Source organism: Mustela erminea, chromosome 11 (assembly GCF_009829155.1).
Source record: "Mustela erminea isolate mMusErm1 chromosome 11, mMusErm1.Pri, whole genome shotgun sequence".
Lineage (NCBI taxonomy): Eukaryota > Metazoa > Chordata > Mammalia > Carnivora > Mustelidae > Mustela > Mustela erminea.
In genome coordinates this window covers 59,725,178-59,747,304 of record NC_045624.1, presented here as the reverse complement: position 1 = coordinate 59,747,304, position 22,127 = coordinate 59,725,178, and the positions used below count along the sequence as shown (strand labels likewise).

At 33.2% G+C, this 22,127-nt stretch overlaps 1 protein-coding gene across 5 annotated transcripts in view; it reads right to left on the bottom strand.

The window, feature by feature from the left end:
- The window catches only part of DGKB (diacylglycerol kinase beta), a 700,192-nt gene that overhangs the window by 279,293 nt on the left and 398,772 nt on the right, over positions 1–22,127 (bottom strand). The window lies entirely within an intron of this gene.

Sequence of the window (22,127 nt, the reverse complement as noted above, 5' to 3'; positions counted from 1 at the left end):
TCTCTGTGACTGAGAACAACGTTGTTTTCATAATTACGTGTCCTTTATGGCATACGAGCAGGGACATAACAGCGGCTGAAGGAGATGCCCAGTCAAGTGGGTCTGAAGAAAGCCCTTGCAGGGTCCCACAGACCTTATTATGGTGAAAAAAGCACCCAGAATTACAAGGCCCTCTCACAACATGGACTCAAAATAGGAATGATTCAGGGTCAGGACAAGTAGGTGGTGAGTGTGGAACACTAAGAATCAAGACAATTCCATGGTCCACCATCATCAGAACCCAGTGTCAGCCAGAAGCCCAAAATATCAGGCAGGTGTCCTGATCAGAGGATACCAGTGGAAGATGCCCAGTGACCATGGAACCTTTGTTACAGTTCAGCAGATGGAGAAGGGACAGTGTCTTCCTCCATGTTAAGGGAAAACGTAACGTGCCCTTTGTACAGAAATGCTTTCTGGGAAGGAGAGTGAGGCAAAGCCAGTGAGTAGAGAAAGATACCTAGAAACACTGGTAGTTAAATAAAGAGAAACAGTTTTAAATCAGGAAAGACTCAAATATTTTAAACGACAAAACGAATTGTTTATTTGGTCAGTTGACAGGGGTGACTTCAGAACAAGAAAAGATCAAGCAGAGAAATTAAAGCACTCTTTTGCACAGTTTGACTTTTGATTATATTTTACTGCTTGTATTAATCTATTTCTTGTCAAGGCTAGTAAGTTTTATGTAATAATGTGAAATTAACTTGGCTATTCTTACCATTAACTCTATCCCACAAACACTTAGATACAAAATGAAAGAGATGATTAAATGTCCATTAAGGGGTGCGTGAGGGGCTCAGTTGCTTAAGTGACTGCATTGGGCTCAGGTCATGATCCTGAAGTCCCAGAATCGAGTCCCATATTGGGCTCCCCTCTGCTTGGCGGGGAGTCTGCTTCTCCCTCTTAGCCTCCCTCTTCTCATGCTCTCTTCTCTTCTCTCTCTCTCTCTCTCATTCTCTCTTTCAAATAAATAAATAAAATGTCCCTTAAGAGACAACTAGATGGGGCGCCTGGGTGGCTCAGTCGTTAAGCATCTGCCTTTGGCTCAGGTCATGATCTCAGGGTCCTGGATCAAGCCAGGCATTCGGCATACACCTCCCTTCTCAGCGGAAAGCCTGCTTCTCCCTCTCCCACTTCCCCTGCTTGTGTTTCCATCTCTCACTGTCTCTCTCTCTCTCTGGGTCAAATAAATAAACAAAATGTTTAAGAAAAAAAAAAAAAAAAGACAACTGGAGAAGTTTAAAATGTCTATCATGTAGTGCATATTGAATGGCTGCTGTGATTTAGGTACTTGTGAGCAATGAAGCAATAAAGATGAATAAAGCATGATTCTTATTGTTAAAAACTTAATATGATAATTATTTCTAACAATATGCCTAATCTGAAACCTTTCAGGACAATTTGACTTTATTTTTTTTTTAGTTCTTTTTGAAGTCATTCAGCAAGTTTGTTTTGAAATTTATGTGGATTTATTTGGAAAGGTACACCTGTTTTTTGACTGTTTAGAAAATATTAATTATCATCATCAATATGCTTGCAATATTTCCTGCCAAATAGAAAAGAGCATGCATGGCGTACATTTCTGTGCTTACACATCTCAAGATCACATAAAATAAGGCACATAAAAGCAAAATTTAAACCTGCAAATCAGTATATATACATACTTTCTCATTTGAATAAGGGTAAAAAAACCTTAGAATATAAAAACAACCAGGTGATTATCTAGAATCTGTTAATCACTGTTTTCCTCATATGAATCCCAATCAATTCAACTATATATTTGAAAGTAAGGAAAAACCTGTGACCCTAAAACTGTAAATTTTGCCTCCTAGTATTAAGGAATTTAGGCTTCACTTTATTTATTAAGGCCCCAAAGAAATATTTATATAGCAACTAATATTTGTTAACTATTATTTACAGGTCATTTTATAATATAATTTCTTGATTTAAAGATAAGATTCCATTTGTCCAAACAGAGAAACCTATTAGAAAGTAAATTTAAATCAGAATCCTGTAAAGACAAAAATGAATCAAATGAGACTGACTGAATTCAGACTATACGCTAAAGATCAAACAATATATAAATGAAACGGCTAATAAAAGTTATGGATGTTCATGGAAATGGAAGTTAGCAAAGACTTACACATAATTTGATTACCACAGGCCAGGAACTGTTGAGATTTACATGGATTAACTCATATATCCCTTTACACACTGTGGGGTAGAAATTATGGCTACACCTTTTTACATAGAAGGAAACTGAGGCACAGAGAGGGATAAGCCACTGGCTCAGGGCCACCAGGTTGTTAAGTCAAGTATTTGGATTTGGATTTAAACTACCAAGTCCCAGAGTGTGTCCTCATCATCACTGCAGCCCTTCTGAAGATCAAATTACATGGTTCTGGTATGTACTGCCTTTCCTAAAAAACAAGTAAGAAAAGCTGACACATATACAAGTTTCTATTTAACGTATTGTCCTGGTTCACTATTTTGTACAGCACACTATGAATCTGAACTAGAATGCATTACATTTTGCAGAGAATCTATTTATCCACATTGCTCAACAATCTCATACTACTTGAGATTAGATTTCTACTAAAATTCCTCATCCGCTGTATTTCTCAATTATATCTATTGTATATGTCCCTCTATTATAGAACATGAGGTTTCCACTCCTTTCATATGCTCTAGAAATTATCCACACTCTTCTAAATACTTTCTCTCACAGTTACAGATTTCCATCTGTAGCAGGGGTCAACTTTTTATGTAAAAAGCCAGATAGTAAGGATCTTAGGCTATGTGGATCATGTGGTCTCTGTCACAACTCAACTCTACCCTTGTGGTTAAAAGACAGGCACAGACAGCATGAAAGCCAATGAGCTTGGCTGTGTTCCAGCAAAACTCTATTGATTGACTGACTGACAGACTGTACAAAGCATGCATTGGACTGGAATTGGTGTGTGTGCCATAGTTTTCCAACCCCTTATCTCTGAGAAGTATTTATATTTTTGTTCTGTCTTTTGGGAGGGAAATATGATTTAAAAATGCTCTCTCATTTAAAAAACTCAATTCTACAACAGTATCTGTGTGTCTCTATCAAACCTGTATTTTCTTCTAGACTATGATTTCGACTGGAAAGTGATCTTGAGCCAATTCTCGTATACCCTGTCTTTTTACAAACATGATCACACTCAATAGCTACAATAACCCTGTGAGTTACCTAACTAAAGTTATTCCAGTTTACAAGAGATAATTTCCATAACCAACAATTTTAAGATGGCTTCTTAACTCAAATCCTGTGATCTTTTTATTAACACAATTTTTGCATTACATAGAAAAACCATGTGATTATTATCAGTCACATATTACCTCCTAAATAGATTTTTCAAAAATTTCGAACTCCATTTCCCACTTTCTACAAATCCTTTAATATTTCCGACCTGCCTTCCTAAATTCAAGAGAATTACTGAACCCCCGCATCATGACATCAGTGTTCCTCATGAACATGAGTCACACTATAGTTTTGATAGCAAATTCTGATAAAGATAAAAATGAAAGGAAATGGTATTATATTACCTACATTATGTGCATTATTAAATTTAACTTAATCTTATAACAACCCTGAGAACTAGTAATTACTAATAACTATTCTGTTGTTACAGGCAATGAAATGGAGGATCATAAATTCTAAATAATTTACCCAAGGTTTTAGAGCTGGTAAGAAGCAGAATCGGAACTCAGACATAAATAGAACTGGAAACTGGTATACTTTGTATGACATCATATCGTGTTTCATGGTTATTTATGGAACTCAATATCAGGTCCAAACTTCCAAATCATCAGTGTACTTTTTCTTGTGTAAACTCTGCTTAGAATTCTCTACATTTGTTAATGAGGACCAGAAAAAGTTGCTTGTATCATTTGAACAGTGAAGTTAAAAAAATCACAGAAATAGCTTCAATATGAGTTTTATTACTGTTTATGTCCTAGAGAGCTTGGAACATTCTGAATGAAATTAAAATGCATTTCATTGGTGTGGAATCATGAACATTTGTCAAATTGTTTTGTACAAAACTCCCTAGGTTTTCACAGCTGTATAAAAGCTTCTTCAAAGAAATAAGTGCAGGATGAATAAAAACAGATGTGGCTTTTTTGCACATTATCAACAAAAATCCCTTTTTTATCTTGCCAATATCTTACCATAACTTCATTTATGTCATAATTCTGTACACAACATGTGCAAAGCAAGTACATGACATTTTCAGTACATATACGAGATTCAGTATATATACGAGATACACATATAAGATTTCTTGGTTACTTCTATTTCTCTAGAGATTACCTGTGCACAGGAACTAATTTTGTATGTTTTCTAACTAAAATCAACCATTCATGCTGTGCACTCAAAGCTACACCAAACATTCTCCAGTCTATTAAAAGTAATTGAGTCAGAGCATTTAAAGATATTTTAAATGAATGTGCACTGAACATTCTCCAACTTGGTCAGGAAATAGATTTTGGGAAGTTTTTTAATTCTCTGCAAACTTTAAGAAGAGGAAATTACCTTTGGTTATTTAAAGCTAGAGAAGATTGGGCTTTATAACTTTAAGACAATGTGTTATCATCAACCCCAAGGCAATGAAAGAGTCTTTCTTTTTAAAAAGTCACTTAGTGGTTTGTTTTTATAAACAGTGTTTTCACTGTTGGAAATTCAAACACCATAGAGTACTTTTTAAGGCATTCAGATGTGGGATCCAGTTAATGTTGTGTAATATAAGGCTAAAAATTGAAATGTAATCATGTGCAGTATCTAACAATAATTTAAGCTTTCCAAAACATTAGAAATTGAGGATGTTAATACACATGCACAAAATGATTCTATGTGACTTTCCAAAGATTAAATTGCACACTTTGTATGGACAAGAGAAGAAATTAAATCAGTATATGAATGAGTGCTATTTTATTAGGCAGATGTTCTAGCACAGCCTACTAATACCACTGTTTTACTGGAAAAGATAATCACTTCTTATTTTTCAAACTGTTAAATTTTCAGAGTCAAGCTTAGCTTAAAATTAACTTAGTGTATTAGCTGTGTTCACCTAGAAGTTCACACAGAAAAATATTTTACAGCTTTTAATTGTTTCAAGTTTATATAGAAGATAAAATATATTTTAACAAGCATCTACATAAGTGACATGATTATTTTATTATAATCTGAAAACCTAATTATCACCTTTTTATGGAGGACAAGGAACAGCTTTAGAGGCAAATTAATGTATCCTATCAGTGGGACAGTTTGTCACTTTATTAAATAATCATCATCTTGGCAAATAAAATTGTTATAAGCTTCATCGAGAAGACAAGAGAAGGGACCCCCCCCCACACACACTATTAAACATTAAAATTAACTTCCCACAGGTTTTTAAACAGTTTACTACACTTTCACTGTGTTGGATAAGGTAGAAATGACAGCATTAACTTCTCCTTAAAACATAAAAACAAATATGTTTCATATCAGCTTTTAAAAGTAAACATATTTCTGGCATTACACAGATACATCATATATTTAATTGTATGTAAATTTAAAAGCATGCTGTGTGTTATAATAACAAGAAATCATGATATTCTAGTAAAGAGGTATGTAACAGGGTGTGCATCATTAAAAACAAGTCAATATTAAGTGATTACCTAAAATACACAGTGGCCAATAATTTCTTCACATTGAAAAGCCACTATGTGTTTAAAATATATATATATATACATATATATACATATATATATGTATATATATATATATATATACTTTATCTGCTTTCATCTAAATTGGAAATACAAGAAAAATTATAATCATAAATGTATGTAAAATATGAGATCTGTTAAAATGCTTTTAAAGGAAGTATAGTATTACTTGCATTTTTGAGATATTTATATAATATTTTTTAAGAATTATTTAATACTTCTAAACCAGATATCTATGTAGGAAAAAAATCCTTTAAATAACCTAAGCATTACACCATAGCAATGCTATTGTTCTAAATTATCTAAGAATTTTTTTTAATAAGAATTTTTTCTTAGAATGCCTTCAGTTCCAATTAGAAAACTGTTTCAGACATTCTGGCATTTATTTAATTAGTAATGCTACAATTACAAAGGAGTTCAACACTTTGACTTTTAGTTTCACTGAAGTAAAGTCTCTTCCACAACAGATTAAAACTGCTCTTGTTCGTCAAATGTGATAGAAAGCTCCTTAATTAGTCAGCAAGACTCAGGTAACAGATGACCTTCAACCTCCCACCACAGACTGCTCAGATTTTGGCATTTTATTTCAGACTCTCAAGTGTGCTGGCTGGCATTCAAATACAATTCAAAGTACACTTTTCTAAAAGACACGCAAACTTTCACATGAGAAGGACCACTGGTATAAATATCTAAGTTCTGACATTAACACAACGTTCAACAAAAACAACTGCTTTGCCAGTGTGCTTATTAAAAAGGACTCTCCAGTGTTTTCTGGATCACAAGGATCACTGCAAAGACGAAGTGCATGTGCGCCGGCGCCCTCTGCTGGCTGGATTATTCAACTTCATTAAATCAGAAAGTCTTTCTAAGCGTTGCTTATAAAAAGGACGCCCTAAAACTTCTTACTTTCGGGAATTCAGAATGTATGGAAACTTTACGCACGAACGTGACTTTGACCTGAGTTATAAGTATTGTGACAACACGAATTTTCTGTGAGGATCATAATGAAGTTAGATTCTTAAACTGCTTGCACCAAAAATTAAAGGAACAATTTACTAACTTACTATGCATAAATAAACAAATACTTTTGATAGTCTAAATAAACAAATGATTTAAATAAATGCTAAATGGGTGTTTTGGATTAAACCAGTAGTTAACAATATCTATATAATTATAATACTTTAATTATATGTAATTATATTTTATAATATATGAAAATATAATTCACCATGGATATTAAGTCACAGTCTTCAAAATCATAAGTAGTATTTATTATAAAAAAGTATACTTCAATTCAGTCAAACAATCCACTTATCACTACTCTGGATTTTTTCGATGCTCCAGTTTACAGATGATGGAGCAAAAATGGCTTCTTTATTATACTAGCTCTTCATCTCCATCCCAGACAACTTACCAAATCCTGGGCTAGTACATTGATCTCCTGTCTATTGAACTGACCTGGATATACCACAGATACTGCCCATTCAACAGATACAGAACCAAATTCATAATCTTCCTCCGACCACCATCTCTCCTTCCTATAGTCACCTCTTCATTAGTATTGTTACCATTCTGCCTTCCTTCACATCCACATTCATACCGTACCAATTACTAAGCTGGGGAACAGTAACCACTTTTCTCTTCTAAAAGTAGATTTCTTTCATCTTATGTTCTTGTTTAAAGACTTGCAATTATTTCATATTACATCAAGTATAAAGTACGTTTCCCATAGAACGACCCAAGATCTTTTTGATGAATATGATCAACGAATGCCCTTCAATCCTCCATTTCTCACATTTCAGATTGACTTTCTTTCCTCACTTCCTTCCTTCTTTCTTTTCGTCCTTCCCTCCCTCCCTCCTTCCCTACCTAACTACTTTCTTCCTTCCCTCCTTGTCGCCACATATTGATGTGTTTTATGCCACTTTAATACATGATATTCCTTCTATTGACCCCAGTTATTTGTAGATTACTACTTAACTTTTAGAAAGACATCCAGGTATCATGTCTTCTATAAAGCCTTCCTAGGATCACCACCCCATCACTATATGAGCATTATTTTCTCCTGTGTATCTCTTTAGGTGTGATTCTCTGAGTACTGCATTCATCCCACAATACTTTATGTGCGTGTTTGCATGCATCTTTCCCCATACTAACTCAGAGACTGGAATGGTATCAAACTTACCTTTTACCCTGAGCAATAAAAACCTTTTCTAGTTGGGAGATATGCATTAACTATTTATCTGGACCATTTTTGGTTAGGTAAGGGCAAGTTACTTATACTTCTGTTTTCTAATAGGTAAAAAGAGATAATAATAGTAACCGTCTCCTAGGGTTGTATGTTGATTAAATAAAATAACCCAGCAGAACCGTTTGGTGCACTATCTAGAACACAGTCCAGCCTTTGAGAAGAATTAATGATGACTTTTGTTATAATATACTGATATAACAAAAGACAACTATTAGATCTATAATTCTATGTACAAGGCTACAAGAATTCACAATAAAAATAAGATGGGTACTAAGTACTGTGGCACGATTTTAAGTTTTCAGAGTAATCCAGGCCTTTTTTTCTTTTTAAAACAAATTTTAATAAAAAATGGCTAAATTAACAGATAGAAATAGGAAGCTTTTATAAGATTGTGCATTCTTTCCTTTATGTCACATCACCATTTGTTAGTTTAAATAAATTTGAATTTGCTTAGATCACTGGGTGAATACAAAACAGGATAAAGCATCTAGTATGAAATGTAAAAAAAATAAATAAATAAAATTAAAGTAATTGAGTGTAAACACAGATTTCATATTCATAAATTCAGAGATGACATGAATCACATTGCACAAATGTTTCTGGATCTTAGATGTGATCATCAAAGTTCCAAATGACCCTCTTACTTCAAACATGCCTTAGAAATTAAAACAGAATGAATGAAGAAAAATATTAATGACAGTAAGGTGAAAATATACAAAAAAACTGTGTGTAAATAATTGAATACAGCTATGTGTAAAAATAAAACAAATTATGCCATCACAGTGAATAATAAAGTTATCAGCAAGTTACAAGGATGGCACAAGTGGTATGTGGTCTGCTTAGAGATACATGTACATGCAAAGATTTAAACCGATAAAAGCATATAAATGGGGGGGGGGCTGACTGCTTACACTACAAGCAGGTTTTGTGACATAAGGTTTTCTCATAGTACCTAGAAGTGATTTTATTACATTATTAAACAGGTCCAGTAGAAGATGAGAGCCTTAGAAATTTAGATGGGACTTGCTTAAAGCCAAGAAAATGAATTAAGAAACCTGAAGGCTATGAAAAGCCCAAATCATTTTTATAATATAGAAAAGTTTTGGCAGAGACTGCTGAATGACCCCTATTATTCATTTTCCTTTCTTTCTGCTAATACTAACACCTCCACGAATTAGGTAGGCACATGACATCCCCGGCCCCCGCCCCAGAAGGAGATGGCATTTTCCTGAATTCCTCCTATCTTGTAGGGTGAGTGCCTCACAGTGTGAGACATAATGTAAGCACAAGTGACATGTGTGACTTCTGGTGGAAGAACCTGGTAACAATGCTGTAAGAAGTGGTATGGGTACAAGAATACATTTTGGAGGGATGTCTTCTTTCCTTACTGCAGACAGAAATAGACACTTCCCTCTGGCAGCACAATGCACTCAATTCTGCACTTAACCTCAGTGACAGTCTTTACCACATTTTATTGTGATTACATATTTGGTTTGGCTCTCCTGCTGGACAACAGACTTTTCAAGGGCAGGCAGAATATTTAATTATTAACCTTACTTATTTTCCAAGCACTTTCATAGTATAATAAATATTTCTCAAGTTACACATTAAAAATAATGTAAAATAATAAAAAATGGCCTTATGGGTGCCAGTGTTAAAGTGGTGAACTTTGTTGTTTTGTTTTGTTTTTCCCAAAACTTAGCAGTAATCATTTTACTTTTAAAATGAAAAAAAACATGCATATCTTTAATTCTTTACTGAATAAATGATAGGTAAAAGAGTATTCATAGAATACCGGAACATTAGGCCATAAAATGAGAAGTAATTAATTTCTCATGAGTCAATATTTGTCTAAGAAAATTGTATATATTTTATGTCTGTCCATAAAACATTTACATTTTGGTTATGGGGTACATCTCCTATTTGGAGATTACTTAGTTTCTTAAATACTTTTACTCAGTTTTCTCAGCAATTATAAAAGTTTTCAGAGAAGAGGAGTGACCTAGTTTTAAAATGCACATTACATAGCAAGTCAAGGGAATACTAAAATAAAATAAGAGGCCCATATAGGTTTTTTAAAAAAGTCAGTATTGAACAATACTTCTCTTTCTATTGTACTCCAAACATGGGGAGGAAAAGGGTGAGAGAGAGGGAGAGAGAGAAGGAAGAAATGATAAAGGAAGGAAGAGAATGAAACCCAGAAAACACCCAATTACTTAATTAGTAGAAGACCGAGATGTCCTAAGCCCTATCTAATGTCCATTCTGGGTAAAATTATTCTAATGTAAATTATAACTTTTTTTAAACTTGACTTTCGAAGATTTTAAAATGCCTTTAAAATTAAATTAGGACTTAGACAAATATTTGTATACCACTATTCTTAGCAGTTTTATTCACAATAGCTAAAAGATGGAAACAACTCAAATGTCTATCAGCAGATGAACAGATAAACAAAATGAAGTATGTACATACAATGGAACAGTAGTTAAGCTGAGGAAGGCAAGAGGAAATGGAGACATGTGCTACAAAATGAACTAAAGGTATGCTAACGGAAAGAATCCAAAAAGGGACAAATACTGCACAGATCCATTTGTAGGAGGTATCTAGAGGAGTCAAATTCATAGATACATAAAGTAGAAAGGTGGTTGCCAGGCACCGAGAAGACAGCGAGGACAGGAATTACTGTTGAACAGCCACAGTGCTTCAGTTTCAGAAGGTAAAAACGTTTGGAGATGGACAGTGGTAACGGTTGCACAACAATATGAATGTACTTAATGCCGCTGAAATGTACACATAAAAATAAAGTGATGTGTTATATATGTTTTCCCACAATAAGAAAAAAATAGTTTAAAAATACTAAACATCAAATTGCAAAAAAATTTGCTAAAACAAAACAAACATTTGACTTCATTCCAATAACTTTAATAAAAGCCATGTACATGTGTCTACGTAAACAAAAATAAACGTTATTCTGCATTAATAATTCTACAGATTTGTTAGGCTTACTTAGTATTGTAATGAAGCCTACATTAAAAAAAATGAAGTCGACGGGGGTGCCTGGGTGGCTCAGTGGGTTAAAGCCTCTGCCTTCGGCTCAGGTCATGATCCCAGGGTCCTGGGATCGAGCCCCGCATCGGGCTCTCTGCTCAGCAGGTAGCCTGCTTCCTCCTCTCTCTCTCTCTGCCTGCCTCTCTGCCTACTTGTGATCTCTGTCTGTCAAATAAACAAATAAATCTTTAAAAAAAAAAAAATGAAGTCGAGTATTCTGAAAAGTTGCAAGTCTGACAAAAGCATAATTAGATTTTTAAAAATAAAAATGAAAAATTCTAACAGAAACAATATCAGAAATAGCAATCAGTAAAATCTCCCTTTATTTGTAATATTTGCTTGGCCCAGTTCCACTATCATAATTTCCCGTGTATAACAAGTTTCAATAGTAATTTCCTAAGTACTTACTAGTTAACTATATATTGCCAAAAACATTGGAAGTGCCATAAAAAATACACACATTTTTAAATAAAGCTTTCTTATTGTTTCAAATCGCTTCAAGATCTCTATATCAGAATCATGATTTTAACACACATCTCATACTTTGAGTCCTTCAGACCTCTACTTTTGATATTTATAAGTCAGAATTATGAAATTTCCAAAACTATTTTCAAACTTTGCTCCCTGACATGAATTTCAAGTATCTTGAAATGCAATCACTGTGGAACGGTAATCTCTTTCTTCTTAACCCAATCATGAAGTGGTAAATGCATTAAAAGCATAGTTTGGGAAAAGCATAGTTTGGGCCAGATAGTTAAAGCAAAATACACGAAGGAATTTAAAACAATATACCAAGTAATATTTCAAAATATTAGTCCTCTACAAATTCTACGAAAAGGAAGTGCAGGGTGGTTTGGGAGACTGATCTAGATGGGGGGAAAAGGGAGCACTATCCTTAGGAAGCAGCATGGAAGCAGGTATCTTCAGTCTATTGAAGAGCAATCGCTGACATAAAAGGCTATAACAAAAGGCAAAGACAAAATTCAGAGAGAAGGCCCAAAGTCAGGCCAGGAACCAGAAAGTCGAGGACCTAGTAAGGATTTGAGCAATTAGTTGGTTCAAGAAAAGAAAGCATTTTAAAAAGATCAATCTTTACGTTTGAAGAGATTTGAGAAGAGAAGATAAACTAAAGAAGAATGTTATCTCAGAATTCTGAGGACCCAGAACAATTATGGATTGATTAGACAGAAGGAAGTCATAAATAAATTCAAGCTGATTCAAAGCAGTTAAAACAGCGTATTTTATGGCCCAAAGCAGAAGTTTTAGGATGAAAATAAATGACAAATTCAAATTCAATTTCTGTAGAGGCCAATAAAACATATATATAAAACTCTGTGTGTGTGTGTGTGTGTGTGTGTGTGTGTAAGAACAGTTTTCACTTACACATAAAGAGAATCCGATTGGAATGGTTTTCAAAATTGAATGAATGAACAACAGGACAGTAGTGATAATTTATTCAGAGTCTGGTTGTGAAGATGATAAAAGACATGAGGTAAGCTGAAGAAAAGCAAGATCAGGAGACTTTTTTGTTTGTTTGTTTGTTTGTTAACGATGAAGAGAAACTAGGCATAGCTTGTTTGGAAGCTGTTAGAAAAGAACTTGGAGTGGTTGGACAGGAAAGATGTAGGAGAGAAGGTTAAAGTCTGTTCCAAGTTTGAGGGAAACAAAAGGTGGCTGTGGGACAGAGAGGACATAGGTCACAAGGCGCACTGGCCCTAGACTAAGAGATAGCTGGCTTACATGCTGTGTTCAAAGGTTGAGGGAAGGATGAATGTGGATACAGATGCATTGTTGCTCTGGTATTGGGAGTTAAGTTCATCACTTACTATGGGGTGTTTTTAATTTTTTTCTTATTGAAATAGAAGTTAGGGTCACTTCTAAGAGTAAATCAAGAAGGCCTGAAAAGAATGGGGGGATGCTAGAAATGGGTACTTTAAGGATGGAGAGGAATGGGGTAAGGAAATATATGCAATATTAATATTCAATGCCAAACAGTCCGGTAAGTTTCGTGATCATGAAAGTATGTCAGTAAATGTACAGTAAACGTGAAACTCTAAGACTTCCCAAGCTAAGTGAAAAAGGGGCATATAACTTCCTTCTGTTCTCTTAAGACACTCACTTGTGGAGGCCTGAGCTTGCCATTCACAGGTATGGCCATACTAAGCTATCACACTGAGAAAGCCCAGGCCACATAAAGAAGTCAACTGCAGGTGCTCTGATAGTTAATATTACGTGATAATTTGACTGACCACAGGGTGTCCAGATTAAACATAGTGTGTGTGTGTGTGTGTGTGTGTGTGTGTGTGTGTGTGTGTGTTTGTAAGTTTCTGGATGAGATTAGCATTACATTGGTGGACTCAGCAAAGTAGATGACTCTTCCCAGTGTGGACGGGCATCATCTAAACTGTTATGGCTTGGATGGAACAAAAGACAGAGGAAGGAAAGGACACTGACCAACACAATGCTCCAGGTAAATCTCAACCAACAACCAGCATCAGCAACCAGACTTGAGAGTAACCATGCCACCAGCCAATTCAATCACTTCCAATCCTGTCTGCCCAACTGAGGACCTGGAGATGATGAAAGAGATACATCATCCCTGTTTTGCCCTATTCAAATTGCTGACCCATGGAAGCTACACACATAAAACAGCTATTTTATATTGCCAAGCTTTCAAGTAGTTTGTTATGTAGCCAGAGAAAACAGAAGAGATTTTTGATCTGTGGAAGTAAAATGTTGCCACAATATTTGCTTCAGAACTGAAGGATGAACAGAATCTAGAAGGGATAGGTAGACAATGAGGAAGCCTTAAAAAGCCATTAGTGAGGGTATAGACGACACAGGAACAATCTTAATGGGTAAACAATAGTGAACCCTAGTTATATGTTGGCAAATAGTTTGTTATGAAACAAGGATACCTTGACAATTCTCAGCATATTTTTGGCCCCTTATAAATGCTGCCAAATAAAATCTTAGGGCCACCTGGGTGGCTCAGTGGTTAAGTGTCTGCCTTAGGCTCAGGTCATGATCCCAGGGTCCTTGGATCAAGCCCTTCATTGGGCTCACTTCTCAGCAGGAAGCCTGCTTCTCTCTCTCCCACTCCCCTTGCTTGTGTTCTCTCTCTTGCTGTCTTTCTCTCTGTCAGATAATAAATAAATAAAAATCTTTTAAAAATTTGTTTTAAAAATAAAATTAAAAAAAAAACAATAAAACTATAAAGAGTTTCTGGTATTTTTCTTGCTAGAAGCAAAGATGAGAAGAGAGAAAATACAGAGACATTACAATTAAAAATCATAATAAATCAAGATGTTGTACTTACACTTTCTAATCCTCTCCAGAAATCTTACCCACTGAGGAAATAAATTCTTCATATTTTAAGACTTGTGTGTGCATATATATATATATATATATACACACACATACATATACATATATATATATGTTGCTTACGTAAGATTCTCTACTTGGTGAAAATACCAGTCATGTAGAAATATAAAACAGAATATACAAACTTCAAAAGGTTGCCTAAGTGAGAATATTATTTTTCTCTTCAAAAAAATTTACATCAGGGAACTCTTCTTATTCTTTCTTTTAAAGTAAATTAGCCATTTGAGATTAATATATTAGGATTAATTATGCTCAGTCAGAAAATAATGCTGAACATATCTGTATAAGAATATGTATTCCCAAAAGAAAGACGTCAGTAACTAATGCTCAGGTAGAACAAAAGGCAATAGAGAACACCAAATTAGTTCCAATTAGCCATGCTAGAGGATTATTCTAGGTAAAATTACCTTATAATGAGGTGATTAAGCTCTTTGGAAAGAGTTCAAGATAGACTTACTGTATACTTAATATGTCCTATAAAAAGGTGATATAAAAAGGGTTCTCAAAATTGTTCCCAGGGATTATTTCTACCAAGAATCAAGAGAGTTTATTCTATAACAACCAAAAAAACACCTTTATTATATTATTGATAACTGAGTTCTAAAGCATATGGATATTATAAATTAGATATTTAAACTTAATATCAAATTAACTAATTTATATGGAACTAGCTGTATCTATACTAAAGAACAGAACAATTGGATGATATTCAATTCCAAATATCTATGAATGTCCAAAGAAAAATTTCTGTCATTGACATCGGTCAATGCTCATTCCCCAAAGTCAGCTGTCCCTTGTCTCATTAGTTCAGTGGATCCCCTCAGTCCCCAGAGCACAACTGGTTCTTGTTATAGTTCCACAGACCAATCTGAAAAGAGAGTGAGCCTGGATGCAAAGGAAATGGGACCTTTAGCGTTTTTTAATACAAAAGCACTTTGTAAACTAGGGATAAGGTTCCCAGAAACATCAGCTTTAACTGCTGGTTAAGCTTATCTTTTCTTTTTGCCTAAAAATTGATCATTTACTTACTATACACTAATTGAAATTTACATATGTATATAACTATACATATGTAAATCCAAAAATAAAATTTATACACAAATATACATATGTATGTGTATCTAATGTCATCTTATGTTTTAATTTCACAAATATTTCCCAAAAGTTTCCATGTAGGCATCGAATCTGTAATAATGGGTAGAAATATTTTCCCTAAACTCCTTTCTTACCATTTGGTACTCTTTCTTACAGGAAAATTCACTGTATCTTGGATTATTCAGTTGTAATTTTGTAGACATCCCTGATTAACTACTGTTAGTTCACAAATCTCTTTTCTTAATTTGGTATCCTAGGAAGTGACTATGTGCTTGTGTGTGTGTGTGTGTGTGTGTGTGTGTGTATGTGAACGTGTGTATATGAAACTTTTGCATAAAACACATGCAAAACACATGTAAAGCAAAAACACAAATCCCAGGAAAAGAAAGGCAAAATCAAACAAGAAAATTTTTAGAATATTTGCATGAAAATGATACTAATAAAATGTAAGTATCTGGCAAACAGAAACTAGAAATAAATGTTGTTCCTTCCTCAGCTAAATCAGAGAACATATAGCGGCCCCTACTTCAATATACATCATTTAGAGCTAAATGGTCACCAACTTGGGAGCCCCAGGAAATATCCTCTCCTCTGTATTAATACAATGTAACCTTTTCTTCCTGTCTATATTTTTCTGCACAACCTATCACTATGGTTTCTATGTAACCCCAAATTCATTTTCCTCATTTGCCTCACAGATAGGAAAATTCAGTGTCTAGCTAGATGTCCATCGTATAAAAAGAGCTCCTCTAATACGTGTCTGCAAAAGAAATAATCAGCCAAATCAATAGCAGATGAGCACTACTTTATCCAAACTTCAGGATCTTCACTGATAGTTGTGTTACTCCACTGTAGTGGCAAGAGTAAAGCAAAAAAAGAGACAGAAAATGAGAGCAGAAATAAGAACTTTGGAGAGATCAGAGGAGGCAAAAAAGGAAGGAAGAAAAGTCATTGGATTGCTTATTTATCCTCAAGTTCTCACTCCATTCCAAAGAACTATCTTACACACATGATTTTGAACAGCCTGGAAACAAAAGTGAGTATTCTGATTTAACGAAACCAGGAAATACTGCAGGAAGATTCAGGTGGATTGAATGTCCTGTATCAGTATGCACACAACTCTGACTCATATAACCATTCATATTGCTACCTGCTCAGATGAAATATCTAAATGTGTTTCAACATACAAATGAAAATATATGAAGAGGATAGCACAACTACTAGTAAATTATTTTAAAAGCCTTATATGATAAATATATGTATGATAAGAATACATATAGTTATGAAAAATTTACATAATTTGAAAAAGTGAAACTCTCAGAAAATATATAGGTACACATATATATAAATCTATGCATCATGGATATATATGCATACATCTATGTAAGTCTGTATATTACCAATCCACCTATTTATCTATGCACTAAATGGCTTATATATAGATCATAGTTTAGTCATGTAGAAACACTGATTTAGTAATAATGCTGACACAAAAAATGTCAAGGAATGTTATCTAAAAGATATAATTGAGTAGTCATTCTAAGTGAGAATGAAAAATTTTTCTGAAAAGACAAAAACTGGTTAGGTATACAGAAAATGAAAACATAAAAAATGATTTAGGATACAGAATTCTCACAAGAATATAATTTTGTCCAAAAGGTCCCTGTACAACACTAACTTTTCTAATAAATATAGATTTTATTCAGGATACTACTAATAAAAATGTTTGATTTTTAATATCAGTAGTACTATTTCCCTAGTATATAAAAGATGGTACCCTTTACATAAAGTGGAATTGTGTACATTGTTAAATAAATAAAATGCGTCACTATACAATAATGAAGCTGTCTTTACTGATGGTTGCAAAAGTGAGGTCAAATGCCTTAAAGACAATGCAGACTCCATTCTGTCTTCACTTACATTGTTCTTAATGGAGAGTGAATATGTCTTTAATTTAAAAATAAATTATTCTACAGATTTTTAAAAATACCAATAAAAGTTATTATGTAAAATTTTATAATTTCAAAGTGTAAGAAAAGATGTATTCCTACAAATGAGAGTCTATAAATATATGTACTAAAAACATTCAGAGATAAAACAGAAGGAATATCTTGTTTTATTTGCCATATTGTAATTGACTTAAAAAGATAAGTAAGATATGTATGTTAAGACATTATATTATAAAATTTATTGAAAGATAATTTTAAATTGCTTTTATTAAACACACATTTAAAATATTTATAGTATATGAGGAATATTTGATATATATGAAGATATCATGATATAAGACATAATTTGAACACTCCTCTTAAAGTCTGAAAAATTTATTTTACTGAATTCAGAAAAACAACTTCTCATTGCTCTTTAGATAATAAATAGAAATATCTGGTTATGATACAGAATTTTTCTATCACTACTGAAATATTATTTTATTCTTAACCCCACATTTTATTCTTAAATTTTAGCTGGAACTTTTCTGTCTAGATAATAATCAACAATTTTATTTCATTATTCTTGTCTGTCTGCTTTGCCCCTACAAGAAGCTGGAAAGTTAAAAAAAAAATTCTAAGTTTTATTTCTCTATTAACTTGGAAATTATAATATACCACATATAATATAGTACAGAATAAATGGAAAAATCCAATTTCTAAGTTAAGAACATATATACATATACACAGTTTAAGGTAAATACAGGTATAAAATTGGCATGTCAAGATCAATAAGGATATTTTATGAGTTATTCTGACCAATAAAAATATTTGCTTCCATAAAATATCTTTTCTTATCATTTATGCAAAATTTGTTTTATTATCTTTGGCTTAATATCATATGATACACAACTTACAAAATTACTACAGAGAGAAAAAGAGGGAGTGATTTTTTTTATACTGTCTTCAGTTTACTATTACCAAAAAATATTAATAATTGACTGGTGATTACATATTTTTGACCTATAAAGTTGAAGATAACAAGTCCTAAACAATCTACAAAGTTTGTATTATTCATTAGCAAGACACTCACAATGCTCAGAGATTTAAACAGGAGGATTTTCACTTGTTTATTGATATTTCTGGGGTCTTTGGAAATGAAGTACATGAATACCATAGTGAGAAACTAAAAAGGCAATATTATTAGTACCTAAAAGAATACTTACTTAGAATGAAGACCCATCTAGGTATATTTCAACTTTATTTTTTCTATTACAGCTTTGGCACTATAAAAAGGGTAAACTATAAAAGTACTTAGGTATTTAAAAGACAAATATACTATTCAGTAATAAATAATTTAGTAAATACATTTAGCAAATACCTACAAAGAGCTCATTATGTTCCATGCCATGTGTAGAAACTAAATTCCCAGAAAGAGTCTCACTCTAAGATCTCCCCAAGTCTACTGTTAAGGGGGGTGAAAAAAAAAAGAAGATAGAATCACTCTACAGAATGAATGTGATTTTAAAGGCAAAGGCAAATTTTCTAAATTCATGTCTGCCCTTAATTTCTTGCGTAATTTGGAGACCTTAGTTTCTCTTTTATATTAGGTTTTATTAATATAGTGATAAAGTATAAGTCTGGTATACCAATTTGTCTGTTTTGTTTCTTCCTTCACATAGGTGAAGGGTAAGGCCCTCCGACACATCTGATATTGCTACACAGACGGTGAGTTAAACTGTTTTACTTAAATTCACACACCAATTTCAGTTTTCTAGTTGTAGATTTCCTCATAAAAAGCAGAAAGTAGAACAGCAATGAAGTATATTCCTCTGAAAAAAAGCTAAGAAAACGATCTTTGTCTCATTCAGGAGGTTTGAGACCAGACACTTATTAAATAAACACTTACTTGTGGACTTTGTGAAATAATATCTTTGTGGAATATTGTGGGCCATCAGTGTTTGTTAGCAAACTGTATCAAGTGTGGTTTATTTTTTATTAGAAACTTGAATTAGTTCTTTGAAAACAAGCTATAACTACAATATTAATAACTCTTTGTAACATCACCAATACTGTTTCTATAACTAGTTCCATTTTGCTTATTACTTGTAAGTCCTTATCAGTGTTATAAGATTTCACTCATGGAGTTAAGCAGTTTTATTTTTTTTCAGAATTCTTATAATGATCATTTTAATGGATGCATATTTCAGTGTGCCAATATACAATGATTAATATCATTGTTTTAAAGGAAGAACTTACAATGCTCTACTCTCAGTAGACCAGGAGAACCAGCAATATATGTTAATTACAAGAGCACAAACGTGATAGTTAATAGTAATAGACAAGTTAGTGTTTTAAATACTGGTATCATGTAATAAAGGGTTATAAATAATAGCATAAATAGTTTAAGGATTGTTTGAATCTAAAATAATGAGAAAGATTTCAGTCTGAAGAATATCTCAAAGTTTAGAAAGTTAAACAGCATACTTCCTTTCAATAGTTAACTTAGATTAACATAAAAATTTGGAAAAGAATACGATATAAACCTCTCAACTAGCACTCTCTCCTAAGCACCGGAAAAATCATTATCTTTCCCAGTTCTTTCAATTTCTGTCAGAAGAAGCATAGAGAGAACTATATATTTTGGTAATTAATTTCCTTAAGATAATGTTAGAAACATCAGGTTCTTTAAAATATAAATGAATTTCAAGGTGAGCATGCTAGAGGATAATATTAATGGCATATGATTTATTGTGACATGAGATCTGATCTGAAACACCATTATTAGGAGTATTTAAAAAAATCCATTTGCAAATCCCTCAAAATATGAAAGAGTTGATATCTGAAAATCTGCCCTTTTAAGTATGAAATTGCTTGTGCACAATATTCCTCATAAAAATGTATTAGAAAGTTTTCATATTCTGAATATGTTGCATTATAGTTTAGGGTATTATCTAAATGCTTGTAATTCTGAGTGAAGACAATCTGCAAAAGTACAGGCTGAAATGTATATGCCTAACTGACCTGGTTATATATGCAATTTTAGAACTGTTAGCTAAAAACAGAAAATACATTGAGCTTCTACTATACACCCGGCATCCTCTGAACTCACAAGAGAAACATGCGAAGTATGCCAATCTAAAAGATGTTTTCTGTACTAGCACTGTTCCAAATGAAATATTCTCTTTAAACTATACAAGGTTTATTCATCCCTCAAATTTACAAATAAGCTTCAAAAGGATGTAGTTTTACACCTTTTAAGTACTTTGGGATGTGTACAAACAAACTGCTGTACATAGAATTTAACCACATATTGGGCAGCAAGGAATGTCATAAATTAGTACTGCAATCAATAATAAAAAATTACGTAGATATATATGAATAACAGAAGTTTTATTACCTCGGACACTTGAGAGAGGATCATAAATACTGGCATTCTTATATACAGTATGTCAATGTGATTATCACATGAATACATTGCTATACTTTCTCTATATTTTGAATTCTCCTTTCTTTCCTCACCACCATCTCTTCTGTTTCTCTCTCTCTCTCTCTGCTAAGTTTGGAACAAAAACACCTTAAACATTATCAAACTTTTTTTTTCCCCATTAAAGCTTTTTTTTCCTCCCCTTAAAGTCTTTAATGGGCTTATAAAATTGTGAAACTCCTAGATGGGGGACACTGCATGCCTCATTCTCAAACAATTATTTTTTTACTTGAAATGCTTCATATTGCTTCATATGTTAATATGAATATCAACACAGGAATGCTTCATGGGATGGCACCTGAGCAAGCACAGTCTAGATTTTATAATATGGTTTTATGTGCATTAACAGTTATGTTCTTTTCTAGGACATTCAAGGTCTATCAATATGTGCTGAAATTTACTATAAGGTGATTATGAGCTCGTTGTTAGATCAATTTATTTTCATATATTTCATGAAATAAAATTAAATCTTGTAAAATGAAAGTGTCTATTCTATATAAAACGAAACTTACAGGTAAGAAACTTTAATGAGCTCTCCACTAAATTTTATAATACAAATGGCGTAAAATTCACACACACAAAAATATACAGTAAAAATTTAGTCTCCACCCCAACCATTTAGTTCCCTTTTCCAGGAGGAACCCAGAGTAAAAAGATTTTTGTTAATTCTTCTAAAGATATGATGTGTACATGTACATACTCATATGTATACTTCTTCCATTTTCTTTAAACCAGAATTGTACCTGGCTCAACTATAAGAGGAAAGGCAAAACATAATGGCACAAATTATGATTTTGAGGGTTGTTAAACTTGCCACATACAGGGCTACAGAGCCTTGGGCTTTGAACATTAATATATAAATCAAGTATCTGCATAGAAAGGCAGATTGTGATTTTGTAATGTTGTGAAATGAACACAGTAGAAGTAGGTATAACTGAAGCAAAGATGATTCACTTCTGTCCCATTTTTCTGGGGGATGGAGGGGAGATAGTAGGATTTCTGTCTAGAAATGGGAAGATACAAAACCAAAGCTTTCCCTATTGTCCCTGAATATCCAAAAAAGTCAACATCTACAATTGGAAGGGAAAAATGTGTATTACTATAGTAGCAAAACTAATTCTGATGTAATGCTCTCTTCTTCAAAGAATAAATCTTT